At 42.8% G+C, this 20,688-nt stretch overlaps 1 pseudogene; it reads right to left on the bottom strand.

The window, feature by feature from the left end:
• Window positions 1-642: 642 nt before the first annotated feature.
• LOC111094200 lies at window positions 643-4,272 on the bottom strand (annotated as a pseudogene).
• Between the last annotated feature and the right edge of the window lie 16,416 nt (window positions 4,273-20,688).

Below are 20,688 nucleotides of genomic sequence, written 5' to 3' on the forward strand. Positions count from 1 at the left end.
TACATATGGTTGGCAGATAGTTGTTGCTGATATATTTTGTTCTCTCAATGTTTGTGAACAATTTCGAAATAAACAATTTTATATAACACATAATTACAGGAGTCCTTGAGGATCTAAAAACATTTTTTGAGCTGGTTGACTTTCTAGCTGCGAGACCTGGTCCCACTGTCGAAGTTCAAGAGGTTAAGTTTGCCATCCAAGGTAGCTGAGATTTTCCCAGCCATAAGGATGAGATTCTACTTCAGAGGTGACAGGCCTTCTCTAAAAGGACCAATAAAGCTCCTGAAGCAGAAATAGGAGGAGACAAGGTCAGAGGGCCTCAGTGGGGAGGGCGAAGAGCCCTGTCCAGGACCAGCATTGCTCCTTGCTCACATGTTGCCTCTCCCCACCCTCAGCAAGGGAAGGACTGCCCTACAATAGAAGCAGGTAGATCTGATGGAAGAACTTTCTTGTAATAGTTTCCAGAACTTGAAGAGGGTGCCCAGGAGGACCCTTGAATGGACCCTAGAGTACCCAGGCTGTCGGAGAATCACATGTCCTTGGTTAATGAGAAGTCCTGGCCAATGATCCCAAGTTCTGGAAGGTCCCACTTAGGTTGTTTTGCAAGGACAGCCCTTGACTAAGATAGACCGGCTTGTGTGATCACACTAGATTGGCCACACGGGCTCCATAGTGACCAGCCCAGAACTACATGTCCTGGTCCCCGTGTTTGAAAGATTCAAAGTGGCTGACCAATCTTGACATTGGAGAACGTGTGAGTGACCTGAAAGCAGACATTGCTGTTCCACTGCTGGATAGGATCAGACCTAGCAGAGAATTTAGCCAGGACCGACTGGTTGGCATCAGTCAGAGACACAAATTCACCCTTGCCACTATCTAGCAGTGGTGGCCATACATCTGCTCCTCCAAGTCTAACCTGTTTCTTGCCACATCAGTGAATGAAGACATGAAACAGGTCTGCAAGTGCCCCAGGCACTGTTGACTTGTTCATCTTCACCATCCAGCCATCTCCACCATGCTTCACCCATTTCCGGAGGCCTTCTTGGCCGCGGGGGTTACAACTGAGATTGTGTTGATACATCTGCACTTATTCGCAGAAGAGGCCCTGGAGGCAGGGCCTGCCATAGTGGGCAGGGGACAGGCAGCTGCGGTCAAGGGCAGCAGAGTGCCATGGTCCGCGAACAGGATGAGTGGCCACAGGGTCTGACCGTCCACCAGGACGCACCAGCCCCTGCATATCTGGGCAGCAGCACCTCAGCAGCGTGCTTAAGATCACGAGGCTCAGCACCACCATGAGCAGCTTAGGGGACAGTTGCTGAGGTCTAGCACCTCCTTGGGTTTCGGCTCTGTGGAGGGTCCTGGGCTGGCAGGTCCCTAGAGGCCTAGGCACCTATGGTTACACCTCACTGCCATACATCCTCCCTCCCCCTGCCAGCACCAGGCTCGGCGATGACTTAGCTCCCAAATTTCATTTCATTTCTTTTCTTTTCTTTTCTTTTCTTTTCTTTTCTTTTCTTTTCTTTTCTTTTCTTTTCTTTTCTTTCTTTTCTTTTCTTTTTTCTTTTTTTCTTTCTTTTCCTTTCCTTTCCTTTCCTTTCCTTTCCTTTCCTTTCCTTTCTTCTTTTCTTTTCTTAGATTTATTTAATTAATTTATTTGAAAAAGAAAAAGAGAGAATTTATGAGGGGGGGCGGAGGGGGGATAGAGGGAGAAGATCTCAAGTAGGCTCTGGTCTGAGGGGGGGAAGGGCTCAATTTAACAATCTTAAGATCATGACCCCAAGCCACAACTGAGTCAGACGCTCAGTGACTGAGCCACCCTGGCGCCCCAGCTCTCAAATTGTTGAACACACCCATCTGCCTCCGGATTTATCATCACCTCCAATCCACCAGCCTGGGACGCCTCTGGTTTTTGCAGTGAATCCAGCCACCTATGTCTCATCCTTTTGTTCCCCCATCCCCACCCCCTCCTCTTGGACTTGGTTTTGTTGTTCATCCCTCTGCTACATTTCTACAGCCTTCATCTCACCCCTGGTTTCTGTTTCCCTTTGCAATGTCCAAATGTCTCTCATCCTGCCAGGGGACCATGCCTTGACTCTCTCTAGTTTCATCCAGCTTTACTCCTCCATTCTCACCCAAGCAGCCCCTGTGCACTGTATCCACTTACTCTCATCCTCTCTCCACCCCATTGCTGTCTGCCTCTTCCTCACTGTGCCACCCAGCTGGGCTCCTAGGCCACCCACAAATTACTTCCCCAATGCCATGTCTCCTTGGGCTCCTTCTCTCCCTGGACCTCCTGTTGCATGTGGCACAGGAGAGCCCTCCTTGCAATGTCAGCTCTCCTCTCTTTGCTCCTGAGACTTCAGGTTCACTTGCTTCACTCCAGGTTCTTTGTTTTTCTCTCCAGCATGAATTTTTCTTCCTCTATTTCTCTTTTGTTTTTTCTAAGACTTATTCATGAGAGACACACAGAGAGAGGCAGAGACATAGGCAGAGGGAGAAGCAGGCTCCCTCTGGGGAGCCTGATGTGGGACTCGATCCCAGAACCCTGGGATCAGGACCTGAGCCAAAGGCAGACCACTGAGCCACCCCAGTGCCCCTCTCTTCCTCCATTTCTAAAACATTGATGGCTCCAGGGTTACCTCCTTGACTACTTCATTCTATTTCCTCTTTGGGTGACAGTATGCGTGGTGAGGTCTTTGACCACCATCTAAATGCCAGTCACTACCAGATGTGTATCTCTAGCTCAGACCTCTTTCCCTAAGACTGTGAGGAGGGCATTAGTTGGAAACACCTTCAGGGCCAAACAGCTAATGGAATGAGACAGATGGTGAGTGAGTGTGGCAGGCTAGAACCTCTTATTCTAGTTAAAGAGAATGGCTGCTACAGGGGCTTCACCAGTTGTTGACGTGCAGCAATTCAGGACCAGTGTTGCCAGATTTTCCAGTTTTCCCAGAGAAATCAGAGATATATAATCCTATTTGGAATCTCTCGGTGATTAAATATTGGTTCAAAAATGTCTGTATAGATCAAAGCCTGTGTGAGAAGCATGGCTGAGTATGGACCACCTGTGTGGGATAATGGTGTGAGTCATATATTTCCCTGATGGCTCAGCACCTTTATTCTGAAGCCCACAGGCACTTCAGATTGAATATGCCCAAACCCCTTTTTCCCAAGCCCCCTGCTCTCCTTATGAGTACCTTAACTCAGTGGCACTTCCCTCTACGACTTCATCCAAGCTGGAATTATGGAAGAGGGTATCCTTTTGCCTTTTCCTCCTCCTCTACCTTCAATCCACCACCAGAGTCTACCAACATAACTTCCTAAATAAATTATGAATTTATTCTCATGTCTCCATTCTTTGCCACCATTATCTTAGTTTACGCTTCCAGCATCTTTTGCCTGGACCAGTAGGCTCCCAAGTGTTCTACATGATGATTCATCGTAGTTAATTCCCTCTGTGTATAAATCCTTATTCTGAGCCAAATATGTAATCTTGTTCCCTTGACAGTGATTGGTTTTGAAATGGGCTTCTGATCCAATCTGGGCTAGTGGGAATGTGAGGCAAAGTTTGCTGGGAAGCTTCTGGAAAAGTTTTCCTAGCTAAGAACAAGACCAAAGGAGAAATGGCTCCCTTCTCAGTGCAGTCTTCACTGTGTCTGTACATCACTCTGTGAACTGTTACAGCTGGCTTCTAAAGATGAGGAAAGGCAGTCTGCAGGCAGAGCCCACCACAGAGAATGCTAGAGTGCAGAGAGGATGGAACTGGATCCGTGGTTAGATTTCTGAATCCTGAATCAACCACATCTGCTGCCTGTCATTTCGGAGCTTGCAGCTATGTTGGATAAGAAGTCTCTTGATAAATTCAGTCAGTTAGACTCAGAGCTTTGTGTTTAAGGGAGCCAAAGGCATCCTGAGTGGTACCCTTGTCTCCTGCCTTGAGGTCTGTGCTCCATTACTCCCCATGACACCTGACTGCCAGGGTGGTCCTTCTAGATGCTAATCTGACCACACTGCCTTCTGCTCATGGCTCCCGTTGCCCACAGGATAGAGTCTCAGGACCTTGGCAGACTGTTCAAAGGCCTCCGTGAGAGACCCCCAGCCTCTATGGCCAAATCGGTTCTCACTCCTTAACATAAACCTTATGCTCACTTTGGTCTGATCTACTTGCAGTTCCCTGCATATATGATGCTGTTTAGCTTTTTCATTCATTTGATAAATGTACCCAAGTGGCACCTTTGGGCCAGGAGTGGTTCTGTGCATACCAGCTACCATCCCCAAATCCCATGCACCAGCCATCAGCAATCCCTGGGTTACCTCCTTTCTGTCTTTATCTGACTAATGCTCACTTTTCTTTTTCCAGTCCAGTGCTAGCTCTTGTAATAGCTTTATATATGTAGTTGGCCCTTGAACAACACAAGTTTGAGCTTCATGGGTCCACTTACAAATGTGGATTTTTTTGGATTTTTACCTATAGATACAGAACAGTGCTGTAAATGTGTTCTCTTTCTTATGATTTTTGTAACATTTTCTTTTTTAATTTTTTAAAAGACTTTATTTATTTGAGGGGGGGGGGGAGAGAAATCCTTAAGCAGACTCCTTGTAGAGCATGGAGCCTGATGGGGCACTGGATCCCAGGACCCTGAAATCATGATCTGAGCCAAAACCAAGAGTCAGACACTTCACCGATTAAGCCAGCTAGGCACCCCTATTTGTTTTGTTTTGTTTGTTTTCATGTAGGCTTCATGCCCAGCATGGAACCCATTGCAGGACTTGAACTCATGACTGTAAGTTCAAGACCTGAGCTGAGATCAGACACTTAACCAACTGAGCTACCCAGATGCTCCACAACATTTTATTTTATTTATTTTATTTTATTTTATTTTATTTATTTTATTTTATTATTTTATTTTATTTTATTTTATTTTTTCTTTCTTTTCTTTTCTTTCTTTTCTCTTCTCTTCTCTTCTCTTTTCTTTTCTTTTCTTTTCTAAGATTTTATTTATTCATGAGAGACACACAGAGAGAGAGAAACAGAGACATAGGCAGAGGGAGAAGCAGGCTCCTGCAGGGAACATGATGTGGGATTCGATCCCGGGTCTCCAGAATCATGCCCTGTGCTGAAGGCAGGCGCTTAACTGCTGAGCCACCCAGGGATCCCCCCCATTTTCTTTATTAATAACATTTCCAGTTTACTTTATTGTGGCAATACAGTATATAATACATATTAACATGCAAAATATGTGTTAATTGACTTTGTTTTTGGTAAGGCTCCAGTCAACAATAGTTGAGTATTTGGGGAGTCAAAGGTTATACATGGATTTTCAAATGCATTTTTCAAGGATCAGTTGTGTGTGTATGTGTGTATATGTGTGTGTGTATGTGTGTATATATATATATATATATGTATATATGTATCTATATGTGTGTATATGTATATATGTATCTATGTGTGTGTTTTTATATATATATATAAATAAAAGAGGTGAGGAGGGGCAGAGGGAGAAGGAGAGAGAGAATCTTAAGCAGGCTCCACACCCAGCACGGAGTCCTCTGTAGGGCTTGATCTCACAACCTGAGATTGTGATGAGCCAAAATCAAGAGTTGGATGTTCAACCAACTAAGCCACCCATGTGCCCCTGTATGTACATATTTTTAACAATTGTTTTTATCCAGTATTCTATTTTGAAAAAAATTTTAAAATACAGTAAACTAAAAGATAGTACAAGAAATGTTCATATATACCCAGATTGACTAACATTTTGCATATTTGTTCTCTTCCCTCCATCCTCCTTTATGTGTGTGTATACCCACACAAGCACACACACATACACAGATAGGCACACCTTTTTCTGAACCATTTGAAAGTAACTTTAGGTATCATGACTCCTCACCTATGAGTAGTAGTTCAGTGAGTATCTCCTGAGGACAATCTCTTACATCACCACAATGCCATTATTACACCCAAGAATTTAATACCAACACAATAATTTTACTTGATTTGTAGTTTATATTATGTATTTTCAGTTGTCCCAAGTGATTGTGGCTTTTTTATTCATGCAGGTTCTTCTAGGCTAAGCACGTGTCTCTTTCAGAAGGACATCTTCAATTCCTTCAGCTTCCATGCTCTGAGAATGTTTTGTACAGGTTGCTGTCAGGGTATTAACCGCTCTGTTTGTGTGTGTCTTTCTCTCCCTCTTCACATCAAGTCCAGTATCATGCTTCTCTTCTCAGTGTCCAGCCCAGTGTGTGGCACATGGCAGGTGCTCGGCATTTTTTGGTTGAATGGGTGATTGAGTAAGTGGCAGAATTGGAAACAAAGCCCACGGTGTCATTGCTCTATTTTCTTCCTTCCATATGTAATTGCTTTTTGCAGACAGTGATGTTAATAATGTAAGAATGGAATCCCATCTGCCAAATGGCAAGAAGAGAGGTAATCCAGATAGAAAATGGTGAATAATGGGAACAGCCAACAATTAATGGCATCCAAGGCCATGCTCTCAAAGAAGCATGTCCCAGAGAACTGAAAACATCGGTGAGAAAAATATCAGCCTTCTATCAAGTGTTGCAAAACCCCCATCATATTTGTAAGCTTATCTTATACAGAAACCAGGATCCCTTCCAAGTGAAGTTACCACAAAATTCACATCTACCTGGATGAGTTTGTCAGTCATCTAGGATGGGTCTGATGGTACTGGGGAAAGTATCCCTTAGCTCTGATGTACCATCTCTTCCTACAGTTCTAACTTTATTTTTGGAATTACCTCTGAGAAGTTTCCTGAATATATAACAGCTGATACCATAATTAATATTTATTTCCAGAAACTCTAAATATGAACCCAAAGAGCATTTCCATTTTGCTAGTGACGTTTCCTTAACCTAGAAGAAGGTGGAGGCAGGGCCAGGATGAGCCAGGTCCCTCAGAAGTCTGGCTCTTTGTGGGGAAGTAACCTCTTGGCATCTTCCTTGGAGGACTCCTTTTCTTTCCTCACTGGCCACAGTGTTTTTTGCTTTCTTTTCTTTCTTTCTTTTTTTTTTTTTTTTTTTTTTTAAGTTTCCATTTATTTATTCAAGAGAGACACATAGAGAGGCAGAGACATAGGCAGAGGGAGAAGCAGGCTCCATGCAGGAAGCCCGATGTGGGACTTGATCCCAGGACTCCGGGATCACGCCCTGAGCCAAAGACAGGTGCTCAACCACTGAGCCACCCAGGCGTCCCTTGCTTGCTTCCTTAAGATGCCTAGGTGCCCTACAAGAGTTCACTGATCAATTTTTAAAAATTCCTCATAAGCTATTATAAGCCGGTAAACATCATCTTCCCAACTACCAGAGGGACTGATCTGAAGGCAACATGGTCCAACTCCATCATTCTGCTGGACACAACTCTGGGCACCTATGAAGGACCAGGCAGTTATAGATGCAAAGATAAATAAGCCACTGCTTTCAAGAAGCTCATCATCTGCTGAGATAGCAGACACACACAGAATTCCCAAGTTGGTGGAGAATGTAACAAGGGAGACCCCAGAAGAGGGAATACCAGTGCAGCCTGAGGAGGGGGAAGCAAGGAAGGGCTGGCTGGGGAAAGTGAGGAGCTAGGTCTCTTGGGGGATTGGAATGAGACAATCATCATGAGAAATGTGGGGACAAAGTGATCGTTGACATTGTGCAGAGGATGAATGCACAGAGAGGGCAGTTTGGATCATGTAAGATGCCAGCACCAGAAGTTCAGTGACTACCTCTGAGCTGATATGGGAAGACTTTGCCTCTCTGCTTCTGGGTGATCCTTTAACATCATTCCCACTAAGGGTTAAAGGTAGAACCGCGCCCCCACCCCCACCCCCAGCTGAACCACCACAACCTAAAAAAAAAAGAAAAGAAAAGAAAAGAAAAGTCAGTGTAGGTAATTATACCACCATCTATTTAGTGGCTGAAGAATTTGCCATTCAAGGAGATAGGACCCTGCCTCACCAGAGGCGTTGAACAGTCCAACACTATCACATTACCCAGATTGTATAAAGAGTATGAATGATTTCCGCTCGCAGACCTCTAATGGAGGTATCTCTTTACAAAGCCTCTACTTGAGGCCGGCTGAATGCCTCAGCAGTGCCTCCAAAACCCCCGCAGCCCTAATCCCTTTAGCAACAAAGATCTGTTTCTTTGCTTAGCATGAAGTAGGCCTCAGAGGCCTGTGTGTGTCTTCGCCTGTAGACCAGAAGCCTCCTGTTTACAATTTCCCTATTCCTGTTTTTAATGTTGTTCTGAGAGCAGCCACAAAGGGCTAGTTTTGTCCAGCAGGAACAAGGGAGCTATTAGAGAGAGACAGAGGAAGGAAGGAAGGGCGATCGCAGGGAGGACTCCTCGAGGGATTAGCAGACACAGCTGTTCCCGAAGGGAGAGGAGCTTTAGGCTGTTTATGATTTCCGTCACATCTACATTTTTAATATTTTGTTTCCTTAAATTTTTTTTTTCTGATCCATTTCCCATCCACTGTCTAAGGCGAGCATCTTGCTGCCATATTGATAGACTTAGGGACATGTTTTGCTATATGTACTTGGGATTTAGCTTTTCACTTCAGTGCTCTGTGACTCTGGTGTGGTGGTCTCTAGCACGCTCTGTGAAGTCACAGACCTCCAGACCACCAGGGCCTGAGGAAATCTGCAGAGGGGACTGTTGTTACTTCTTGTCCCATTCATGCAAATTGTCAAGTTCTGATTCATGTAGATCCCATAGACCCCCACCTGTCTGCACAGCATCTCAGACCACTTGTCAAATGCAACTGATGTTTATCCTCATGTCTAACCATTGTGTTATAAAGTGTATTAGCTACATGTGGAGAATCTGCCATAGTCTGTATTGATAAAATATCTTATTACAGTGGCTCTCAGGAAAATGTCCATGGTTTCATCATAAAAACAAATGTTGTGTCACCTTCTAGTTATTGCCATGCGTATTTTCCTATCCAACAATAGTCTATCCCTCTTTTGTAGAATTATATTTCTCTTTTATTTAAAAGCATAGAATTACCCAATATACACATATCATGTATCAGGTCATGCATATTTTTCTATCCATTGAGAGTCTGTGACTCTTTTTTAAACTTTTTTTTTTTTTTAAGATTTTATTTATTTATTCATGAGAGACACAGAGAGGCAGAGACACAGGCAGAGGGAGAAGCAGGCTCCATGCAAGGAGCCCGATATGGGACTCGATCCCCGGACTCTGGGATCACACCCTGAGCCAAAGGCAGGTGCTCAACCGCTGAGACACCCAGGCGTCCTAAGCTCTTTTTTTTTCACTCTCTTCTCTCACCTTCCTCCCTGTTATAAATATTAACAACTTGTATATCCTTCTCCACCTAGCTCTGTGCTCAAATAATGATATGGAGCAAAATATTTTTGTTCGACTTTGGGAGAATTACTGTTTGTGATTACAGTGGGATTATATATATTAGCTACTACCCTGTATCTTGCTCTCCTCACTTAACAGTATACAGAGGAAATTGCATTTAATATAATATCTTTAACTTAACATGGTCTCTGGCAAGTTCACTCTGCCTGGGAAGGCTCTGGCTAAAGTTGCAGATGTCCTTATATGTGTCAATTTCTTTTTTTTTTCTTTTTTTTTTTAACCATTTTTGTTAAGTTTGACTTTTTCCTGAGGAGCTTTAGTCAAGATACAAAAGACTTTCTCAAACGTCCAGTCAGCCCACTGCTGACCCCTTGGGCTTTTGTTGGCTTTGGGGTACATTTCCGGCCTTGAGCGTCCTTTAGATCTGGCTGACCTACTACTACTGTTACAGAAATATTCCTCATGGTAGTCTCAAAAGTTAAGTGTATGCGGTTTCCTTTTGCAGGGGCCTGGGTGTGAGCTAATCTTTAAGTAAAGGAGAGAAGGGACAGTGATTAACATTCTCCCAACTCACTCAGGGACAGCTGTTCCAAACCCTTCCTTCCTGCTCAAAGGAGTAACTAGTTTTCAAGAGGAACTTAAAAAAAAAATTTTTTTTTTTAAAGAAAAATATGGAGTTCTTCCAGGATTGCTCAATTTTTCTTTCTCTAAAGTAAAATAGTTCAAACGTGTTGAACCAAATGCAGTTTCTGTATTCGACTTCACTGGAAATGTGGACCATAAGATAAGATGCATGGCCTCTGGTATATTGTTTTTCAGAACTGGTCAGGAAGAAGCCACAATTTCAGCTTCTTTGATTTCCCCCATGCTTTTTAGAGAGGAATGCTAAGGATATTTTAGGGAATGTGAGCTTCCGCAAACCCCTGTCATCTAACTGCTCCTGTTGTGCAGACTTCTTTTGGCAGGATCACAGATTTGAGGTGGTGATTATCATTTTGGTGATAACATGCATTTTGAGAGATCATTTTCTGATTAAAAAAATGTAAGGTGTCTTCCCATGCCAAGTATAAATTTAAGGTCCTGTGAATTTTAATAAATGTTTTTATTTAAAAACATAAAATTACCCAATTTACACATATCCTTTGGGTTATAAGTGTTGAGATTTTATTAGCCTATGCCAAGGACACGTCCTTGGAGGAGAGACATGCCTTGGATGGAGGAAGAACTGTCTTCCTTCATCTTGGAATGTGTTTTTTTTGATGAGAGGTGTGGAAGAAATGTCCACAGAGCCATGATGGCAGGTGGGGCTCTCTCTCTAGCCATCCAAAGAAAGAGAATCAGCCCTGACAGGGTGGGTGACAGACATCACAGTGCAAGCATCTTACATTCATAGAGGCAAAATGCATGAAAATATTTTGAAGATAATGCATAGGATCCCTTTAAAACTATATAGTGTGTGTTAATTTGACTAACTGCATCATTATATGTGTATTATAGTTGGATCACATTGCAGGTGAAGAAAAAGGAAAGATGCATTTGTCCTTTTGACTCTTTTACATTTGCCAGGATATACTCTAGAAGTAATTAACCAAAAAGAAAGGAAACTTGGTAAAATATCAATTATTTTCCAGATACACTTTTTAGAAGTAAAAAACTTTTTTTTGGAGGGGGGAATCCTAAAAATGCAAGTGACACAGAATCAAGGAAAGTAAAAACAAAAGTGGCTTTACCCAAATTACACTTCCAAGTAACTACTATTCCTGTGAGCTGTTAACATTAAGAGAACTTGATTCAGTGCTCCTGTGGTCTGAGTAAGGACTCCATCTAAATGATGCCAACTCAATCTGTTGGAAAATGAAAAAAAAAATAAGGATCCCTGGGTGGTTCAGCGGTTTAGCACCTGCCTTTGGCCCAGGGCGTGATCCTGGAGTCCCGGGATCGAGTCCCACGTCAAGCTCCTGGCATGGAGCCTGCTTCTCCCTCCTCCTGTGTCTCTGCCTCTCTCTCTCTCTCTCTCTCTATGTCTATCATAAATAAATAAATCTTTAAAAAAAAAGAAAATGAAAAAAATAATTTTAAAACCATTTTTTTTCATGTATTTTTCCATACAGTAGGAACAAAGGAGAATATGGGGTGGGGAGGTAGGTGTGAGCTTCTGGGAACCCTGCTTTCTTACAGCAATTCTTCTTTATCTGTTTTATGTATTCCTATTCTGCCCAAGGCTCTTTGTGTGTTTAGGGGGCAGGAAGGTGGAAGAAAAGCATTCTGTTGCTGACAAAAACTGTTGGAAAAGAATAGTTTTTTCTAGAGGATAGCAGTTTTTTAAATGCACTGGTTTTTAAAGGTTTTATTTATTTATTTGAGAGAGACAGTGATTGAGAGAGAGAGTGCGTGCACAAGTAGGGCCAGGGGCAGGGGGGTAAGTAGACTCCCCACTGAGCAGAGAGCCTGATGTGGGGCTGGATCCCAGGACCCCCCAACCATAACCTGAGCTGATGGCAGATGCCTGACTGACTGAGCCACCTGGGCATCCCATAATGCACTAGTTTTAATGCTGCCTTGACTAGTAGCATTTTATTTGGGCCTTATGTGAGCAAAGTTGTACTTAGGGCTAAGAAGAGATTATTGAAAAGGTACATACCTCAGAATTGTGCAGATTTTGAATCGTTCAAGGGTTGGACATGATTGGGAAAGACTTTATCATGTTGAGAATCAAAAGGAAGAACAAACACCAAATGCCCTAACATCTATCTGTGGTACAGATCACCCAGAGCTATGAGAACCGTTTTCTGTAGGAAGAACCATAGTGACCATTCACTATGTTAACTTGGAGCTTGCTACCCAACCATAGTTGTGTTCTAGCAAATTAGATTTGTGGAGTGAAGGAATTGGAGATCTTCCTTTGTGTTATCAATTGTTCCCCTTTTCTCATTCTGACAAAAGAGTCTTTTCTTGGGTTTTAACCAGTGACACGCTGCAGAATTAGATCCACATGTGCTGATTTTTCCATTCTGTTTATTTCCAGTTGTTTTTTCTTTGAGTCTGAAGAAAAGGGAATTGAGTGTCAATCTTGGATTGCATACATCAAATCTGTTAGTCTTTTTTAAAATATTTTATTTATTTATTCATGAGAGACACAGAGAGAAAGGCAGAGACACAGGCAGAGAGAGGAGAAGCAGGATCCCTGCAGGGAGCCCGATGTGGGACTCCATCCTAGGACCCTAGGATCATGCCCTGGGCCAAAGGCAGACGCTCAACCACTGAGCCACCCAGGCGCCCCGAGAGTCTTTTAAATAACAAATACCCTATCCTTGGTAACTACCAGTGCTGAGGTTACACTCAAAAATTCATTATAATCCTCATTTTCCTTTGCCTCTAACTTTCTAATAAGGTATCCTTTTGGACTGAAACTTTCCGTGCTTAGTTTCAGCTCAAAGGTGAATTTATTTTGGAAAGTTCGTACTAATTTAATTCAGGGACTTGGAAGGGATGTGAGAGTAAAAATATACCTTCTACTCTACAAATAAATGTTAGGACTTCAGTCATAGATAACTCCGGAGAAGCCAAGCAGCAGAACAATAAACAGGTCCTAGAAAATCTCTCTTAAAGTGAAGCAGGTTGAAGTGATTAACCACAAATTTCCTGCAGGCACCGAACGAACAGCTTGGAGCTCCTCAAGGCTCTGTGGTCCCTTCTGAAGACAGCAGCCATAAAAGGGAATTTCAGGGCCTGAATGGATGGAAGAGATGAGAGATTTAGTTTGGATCCCGGCAGACTACTTTATGGTCTACGAAACACACTGATTATCATTAAAGGCTCTTTGGCAAGAGGGGCTAGTTGAAACATCACAGAAATAAAATTACGTAAGTCTGTAACGTGATATTTGTGCATACAGGTCTAGCACCCCTGTGATGTTGAAATGTAATGATCTAGAACAGGGTTTCTCCACTGCAGTGCTATCAGCATTTTGGGTGGATAAATTCTGGGTTGGGGGTGTGGATGCTGCTGTGTGCATTGTGAGGTGTGTTGTAGCATCCCTGTCCTCTACTCAGTAGATGCGAGGAGCAAGCTGCTCTTCCCCCACCCCTCCCCTTGTCTCCTTTCCACCCCTCCCTGCCCAAGTCATAACAATTAACAATTTCTCCAGACATTGTCAGAAGTGTTCTTGGCCTAGGGAGTAATGCCTAGCTGAGAACAGCTGGTAGAATTTGGGTTTAGACCCATCTGAGCAAGGCATTTACACTATGGGGGAATCCATGCAGTAGGAAATCTGTCATTTCAAATGAGGTCTTCCTAAAAAGTAGAGTTGGCATTGCAAAGAAGTAGCCCTCCTGTTCACAGCTATCCTCCCTAACTTGTGCCTTTTATCCCCTCTCCCTTTTGCTGCTTTTGAGGACTAGATCAATACTCTTAAATTTATTTTTCTCTTGAATTGTTGCTTTTCCAGTGAAGCTTTTCCCTGAACCTTTGAGTATTTCCATCTTTTAAAAAAAATTTTATTTATTTATTCATGAGAGAGACACACACACACACACACAGAGAGAGAGAGGCAGAGACATTGGCAGAGAGAGAAGCAGGCTTCATGCAGGGAGCCTGATGTGGGACTCGATCCCAGGACTCCGGATCACACCCTGAGCCAAAGGCAAGTGCTCAACCGCTGAGACACCCAGGTGTCCCTAAGGATTTCCATCTTAGAAGGAATTAGCTGCTACCACTATTATACTTTTTTTTTTTTTTTCAAATAATCTCTGTGCCAACAGGAAGCTCGAACTCACCATCCCAAGATCAAGAATCATACACTCTACTGACTGAGTGCAGCAGGTGCACCTCATCATTATACTTTCTAATGTAAAGAAGAGCATTCCCTCACTCCAATAACAAATGCTAGTACTTATCATAGCTGATGTAATGAGCATGCCCATGCTCACTCTCCTTTAAGAGTTTGTATGCCTTTTCCATCTTTATAATGTCACTTTGTTATGGGTACTGTTCTTATCCTTATTTTCCAGGTAAAGAATTAGAGTGCATTGAAGTGCACAAATTGGTCTAAAATCTCATAGACAGGCAGCCGGGTGGCTCAGCGGTTTAGCGCTGCCTTCAGCCAGGGCCTGATCCTGGAGACCGGGGATCGAGTCCCATGTCAGGCCCTGCATGGAGCCTGCTTCTCCCTTTGCCTGTGTCTGTGCCTCTCTCTCTCTCTGTGTCTCTCATGAATAAATAAATAAAATCTTTAAAAATAATAAAAAATAAAAAATATAATCTCATAGAAGTAGCACAAAGTGGGTTCAAACTTGGAGTCCTCAGCTCGCCCTCGTAACAGCTCTGCCATCCTCTCTGTTCAGACAACTCTGTAAAGCCTCCTTACAGTTATTAAGAGGCACCATTTTAAAATCTGCCTTTTAGAATCGAAGTATGACAAGAGACCCACCCTGTATGTTGAGCAGTGCAATGATGTATCATTCCTGCACACAGTGTAGCTAGAGGCCAGAGGGTGTAAACAGATGTGAATGTCACTGAACAGTGCAAAATGTGAAATGTTACTCTAATGAAAGTACAAACTGGGATGCCAGGGTGGCTCAGTGGTTGAGCATCTGCCTTCAGCTCAGGGCATGACCGGGGTCCTAGATCAAGTCCTGCATCGGGTTCCATGTAGGGAGCCTGTTTCTCTCTCTGCCTATGTCTCTGCTTCTCTCTGTGTGTCTCTCATGAATAAGTAAAAACGAACAATTGAGGACAATTAGAGTAAAGAGGGTATAGAGATCATTTTAACTTGGAGTTGGAGAAAAGCATGCAAATTCCTTGGAGGAACAGTACTACAGCCTCCTAGGAGACTGTACTTTACAGCAGGCACTGTATTAGATGTGAGGAATCACACAGTCCAGTGGAGGGGACAGAATGAAACAGATGATCATACTCAAATAGGTGGGGCATGCTAAATTTCTAAGATACCTGCTGGCATGGGAGTATCTGAACGAAATTGGACTAATTTTTTTGAAGAGGGAGAGGTCTGGAAAAGTTTTCCTGAGGAAATGATCACTGACCTGAGATCTGAAGAATGTGTAGGCATCCTTGTGTTAGCCAGGTATAAGGGGTGTATGTATGTGTGAGAGAGTGTGTGTGTGTGTGTGTGTGTGTGTGTATGTGCACATTGTGGGGGTGAGGGAGGTAAAGATACTCAAGGTAGAGAGGCCAGCACATGCAAAAGTCCTAAGGTGAAAGAGAACACAAAGGAGCATGAGCCACTTGAAGCTGTAAGACTTTAAGGCAGAGAGTGAGCGGGGGCAGGGGCCAGAGTGTGCAGGGCCTTGTGGGCCATGGTAAAGATGTTAGTCTTTATTGGGAGAGCAGTGGGACATCATTAAGGGATTTGAGGGAGATGGGTGACATCATCTGATTTGAATTTTCCGGAGATCCTTCTGGCTATGGTATAGAGAGGGGGGTTGAAAAGAGCCAGAAGAGATTGGAGGTCATTGTGATAGTTCAGATGAGACAAAACATAGCACAGAGGTCTATGAGTGTTTTTGTTTTTGTTCTTTTTCACTGAAATGTTTTGCTCTTTTATAAGCCAAAAAATTTTTCAGTTAAGAATAAATAAGTACAGGGGCACCTGAGTGGCTCAGTCAGTTAAGCATCTGCCTTCGGCTCAGGTCATGATCCTCAGGTCCTGGGATCGAGACCTGCATCACATCATCATCAGGCTTCTTGCTCAGCTAAGATATTGCTTCTCCCTCTCCTTCTGCCTATGGCTCCCCTTGCTTGTGCTCCTATGCTCTCTTTCTTTCAAATTTAAAAAATAATAAAATAAATACAAATATAGTAGAATCCCATCTTCAGCCAGGTGATTATTTACCTTTCTCCTAGTTTTTGATGGTTGCTGGCAACCCTTGGCATTAGTCGGCATTCCTTATCTTGCAGATGTATCATTCTGGTGTCTGGCTCTGTCCTCACATGGCATCCTCCTCTCTGTTTTTATGTCTCTCTCTCTCTCTCTCTTTTTTAAAGTTTTCATTTATTTATTTGAGAGAGAGCATTAGTGGGGGCAGAAGGCCAGAGTGAGAGTGAGAGGTCCCACTGAGTAGGGAGCCTGATGCAGGGATCCTGGGATCATGACCTGAGCTGAAGGCAGACACTTAACCAACTGAGCCACCCAGGCACCCCTGTGTCATTCTTTTTCTAAGGATACCAGTCATTGGATTTAGGGCCCACCCTCATCCAGTGTGATCTCTTTAATTAATTAAGTCTGCCAAGATCTTATTTCCTAATAAAGTCACATTCTGAAGTGCCAGATCAACATGAATTTAGGGGGACACCGTTCAGCCCAGGATACAGACCATCTTGACATTGTCAGGACATTGTTGATGAGCCTATTTGTAATCAGAAGGAATCTGCAAGTTCTTCCAGAAGAGCATCCTGAAGTGAAAACAACTGCACAGAAGTAGTAGCCTCTTCCTTTAGGTAGGCAGAGATGCTTTGGTTGTTACTAGCCTGCTCTGGTCATTTATGTGATCTGGCTCATTCCCCTAGATGTGTGAGTTTGTGGCCCCAGGCTAAGATTAAAAAGTGGGCAACATGATGACGTGGAAAGAATTGGAGGCTGCTGGGGAGCGTGTAACAAGGGGACCCAATTTAGTAAACATTGCTGAATGGGTGAATGCCTCTCTGAGAAAAATGCAGCAGGGTGGTTCTGGCAGCTTCCTCTCTGGAAAACCACAGATGATGTCTATTATATCCTCATGCATCAGCCATTACCTTGGAAATAGGCCATCCTAACAGCGTGTCAAGGAAGTTGTTATAGGGAATTATTTCAGCCAGAAGAGATGACTGCAAAGCAATCTGCTCCAGCCTACTGTGTCATGGAGTGGTCCCCATGCCCCTGATTTTTTGCTAGAAATGCAGCAGCAACCAGCATGAAGCCTACACCTGTCATGAGCTAATGTGCAATTCCTGCCAAGGTTTGCACTTGGGTTCCATTAACAGGATAGAAGAGACCTTCCAGGGAAGCGTGTTAATGTTTAACCCTTTACCCACAAATTCTGTCTCTCTCCGGGTGAAACCTGCCACTTGCCAAACCACCCCAAACCATTTGGGATTTTGCTTTTTAACATTTTCTTGGTTTTAGAGGCAGACTAGAGAAAGGAGTTATTAACTGACCTTCAAGTGCAAGGTCCGTAGGCCTTAAAAAAAAAATCTAGGAAGAAGGAAGCTGAGCCATGGCCTGGAAACTGCTCATTGGCAGAAATGATATAAAGCTGAGATGAGAACCAAATCTCATTAGTGTCAAATGTCTCTTCTCTCTCCAGGTGCAGACAGAGCAGAACCTAGAGATGTCTGGGTGGGAGGTTAGTATACCTGAAACTTCAAAATAACCATCTACTGTTTATGTGTGTAGCAAGGGCAGTTTTGAGATGTGAATCTGTGTTTCACCATGAATTTTTCTACTGTGAGTCGTAGCTGGGGGGCAGTTGGTGAGAAATACCCCTCCCCATGCCTAACTTTTGTAGACATGGGAGTGCTCTCTGTCAGTCAGGGTTGGAATAGGTGTAGTTAACTGGTATGGAGGCCTATGGTTATATTGTTATTTGTTGAGGAGGAGCAGAGTGTCTGGAAGCATAGTTCCTGATGAAAGCCGAGGCTTGCATGAGAGTTTGGAAACTGGAGCTCATCAGTTTGGGGAGATCTGAGCAAAAAAATGTTTGGGGTTAAAAGATGAGTTATAGAGAATATCAGAGAATGAAGAAACTCTAAAGTGGAGGCTCTGTGCTGAGAGAAGAAGATATAACACATAGAACACAGCTTTGCACACAGTAGGCTCTCAGGAAGTATTTGTAGAATGAGTGAATGAATTGAGAAATTATGTTGGCAGTCTCCTGGGGTGGAGGAGAGTTCCTTTATTTTGTTTCTTTTATGTAAAGAGGAGGGAGACCCACTGCTGGGAAGGACATGCCTGATATATTTTTAAAAATTATTTCTAATTATGTAAGTGATGCAGAAATACATTTTTTTAGAGGAAGAGAGGAGGGGGGAAGGGCAGAGAATCCTAAGAAGGCTCCAAGCCTCACACAGAGCCTGATGTGGGGCTCAAACTCACAACCCTGAGATCATGACCTGAGCCGAAGTCAAGAGTGGGACATCAACCGACTGTGCCACCCAAGCACCCTTCTCTCTCTCTCTCTCTCTCTCTTTTTTTTTTTTCAGAAATACATTGTCTTATAAACAAAGCTAGAGAATTTCACTTAAGAAGGTCTCCTTTATCTCCTCCCCCAAATCTCCAGGTGTATGTGTGTGTGAGTGTGTATGCGTGATTGTTCTAGGGAATTTCCAGGAAGCATCTTTGCCGGAAGCATTTTCACTGCATAACCAAATTGGCTGTAAGACAGTACTACTGTACTTAAAGATGAAAAATAACTTGGTTGACACTTTGGTTTGACAGCTCATTGGTTTAATCAACTGGTTGACAGTTTGGTTTCATTTTTCCATTGATAGGATATTCCTGGTTTTATATTATATAAATCTTAGCCATCATAATTATCTCTCCACTATCACACAGTTTGGAACCCACATTTCCTAGAGAACCTTAGAATATCCATCAACATTCCAATGTGATGATCTACCAAAAACGAACACCTGTGTAGAAGACTTTCACAGTGCAATACAAAGCTCAGATACCAGTAAGTGTTACAGTATTTGGAAACTGATACCTCTCTTGATGAAGAAAGAAATATGAGTGAGAAAAGTATGCTGCTGAATGAGGAGATGGATCAACAAACAAAAAAATTATGTATAATACTGTGAACAAAAAACTTGGAAGGCAAGTGCTTGGGGGCAGTCACAAAATGAAATCAGTTATTTGCACAATATTGCTATGAATCTACACTAGACATTTTTTTAAAAGATTTTATTTATTTATTCATGAGAGACAGAGAGAGAGAGGCAGAGACACAGGCAGAGAGAGAAGCAGTCTCCATACAGGGAGCCTGATGCGGGACTTGATCCTGGGACTCCAGAATCACGCCCTAGCTGAAGGCGGCGCTAAACCGCTGAGCCCCCTGGGGCTGCCTGCATTTTGATTTTCTACACTGTCCACCAAATTGCTCTCACCTCTGGTACTCTATACTGCCCAGCATAAGGTCTGTACATCATTCTTGAACTGGTTTAGTATCTCATCACTAACATCCTCATGATCTTGAAAGCATTCTGTAACATATTATCTCTGCAGGTAATGAATAGGCACCTTGCCATTTCTTACCACTTCTATGTATGCCAGACTGCGTACTTCTGAACTGTGAGCTTGGTGCTGAAGAGAGAGGGTAAAGAGGTTATTAGCAATGGGAATATTTTCCTTTCACTGCATCTTTCAAAACACTGAGATAAATGAAGGTTTGGTTTTTTTTTTTTTTTAATGCTCTTAATGAAAACTTCTCCATGATTACTTCTAAAGGTACCATTTACAGTTTCTTAAAAATCTTCAAAGATGACTCCAGGGGACATGTTATTATCAGTTTTCCCATCTTCTGTAGTCATCTTTGATAGATCTCTCTCAGGCAACTTAGTTTGCTGAAACAAAACTGAGTTCCAAAGGACTCTTTAATATGCCTCTCATATTTTTATTTGCCTTGCATATTCCTGTCCAGGGCCAGGAATCTTCAAAGAAAAAGCTTGCCAGCTTTATGTCACTAAAGAAATCAAAGGTTTGTTTGCTTGTTTGTTTTTCTTTTCTTTTTCTTTCTTTCTTTCTTTCTTTCTTTTCTTTCTTTCTTTCTTTCTTTCTTTCTTTCTTTCTTTCTTTCTTTCTTTCTTTCTTTCTTCTTTCTTTCCCTCTCTCTCTCTCCTTTTCTTAATTTACTGAATCCAAATTACTGATAAATTTCTTGCTTTGTGTACTGAGATCCCCTCAAATTATAATAAGTATTTCTGTACCACTGAATCTGCTTTGGCTTAGCTTTCTATAAATGTCAGGTTTTTAAACCATTTTTATGTATTTTACCCTGTCGTACCTTAGCGCCACCTTGACTTGGGAAGTGGAGCTAACACCTCTCTTCTCTTCATGCTGGCTAAGTGCAACAGGCTCTGGAGGAAAAGAAGTGACTCTGAGTCTTGCTCTACCACTTAACACTTGTGACCTGGGCTGTCATTTAAAAATTTTGAACCCTAGGTTTATCACCTGTAAATGCTCATAATGATAGTATCTACATGGTAAGTATACTGTGAGAACTGATGAGGTGTAGTGTCTGTAAAACAAAATGCCAGGCACATAGGAGGAGCTCAGAAATGAGGATGAGGATGATGGGGATGACATGGTTGAGTACATGGGAAATCACCAGGCCGGAAGCTAAGAGAGGAGGG

Source organism: Canis lupus, chromosome 2 (assembly GCF_011100685.1).
Source record: "Canis lupus familiaris isolate Mischka breed German Shepherd chromosome 2, alternate assembly UU_Cfam_GSD_1.0, whole genome shotgun sequence".
Taxonomy (NCBI): domain Eukaryota; kingdom Metazoa; phylum Chordata; class Mammalia; order Carnivora; family Canidae; genus Canis; species Canis lupus.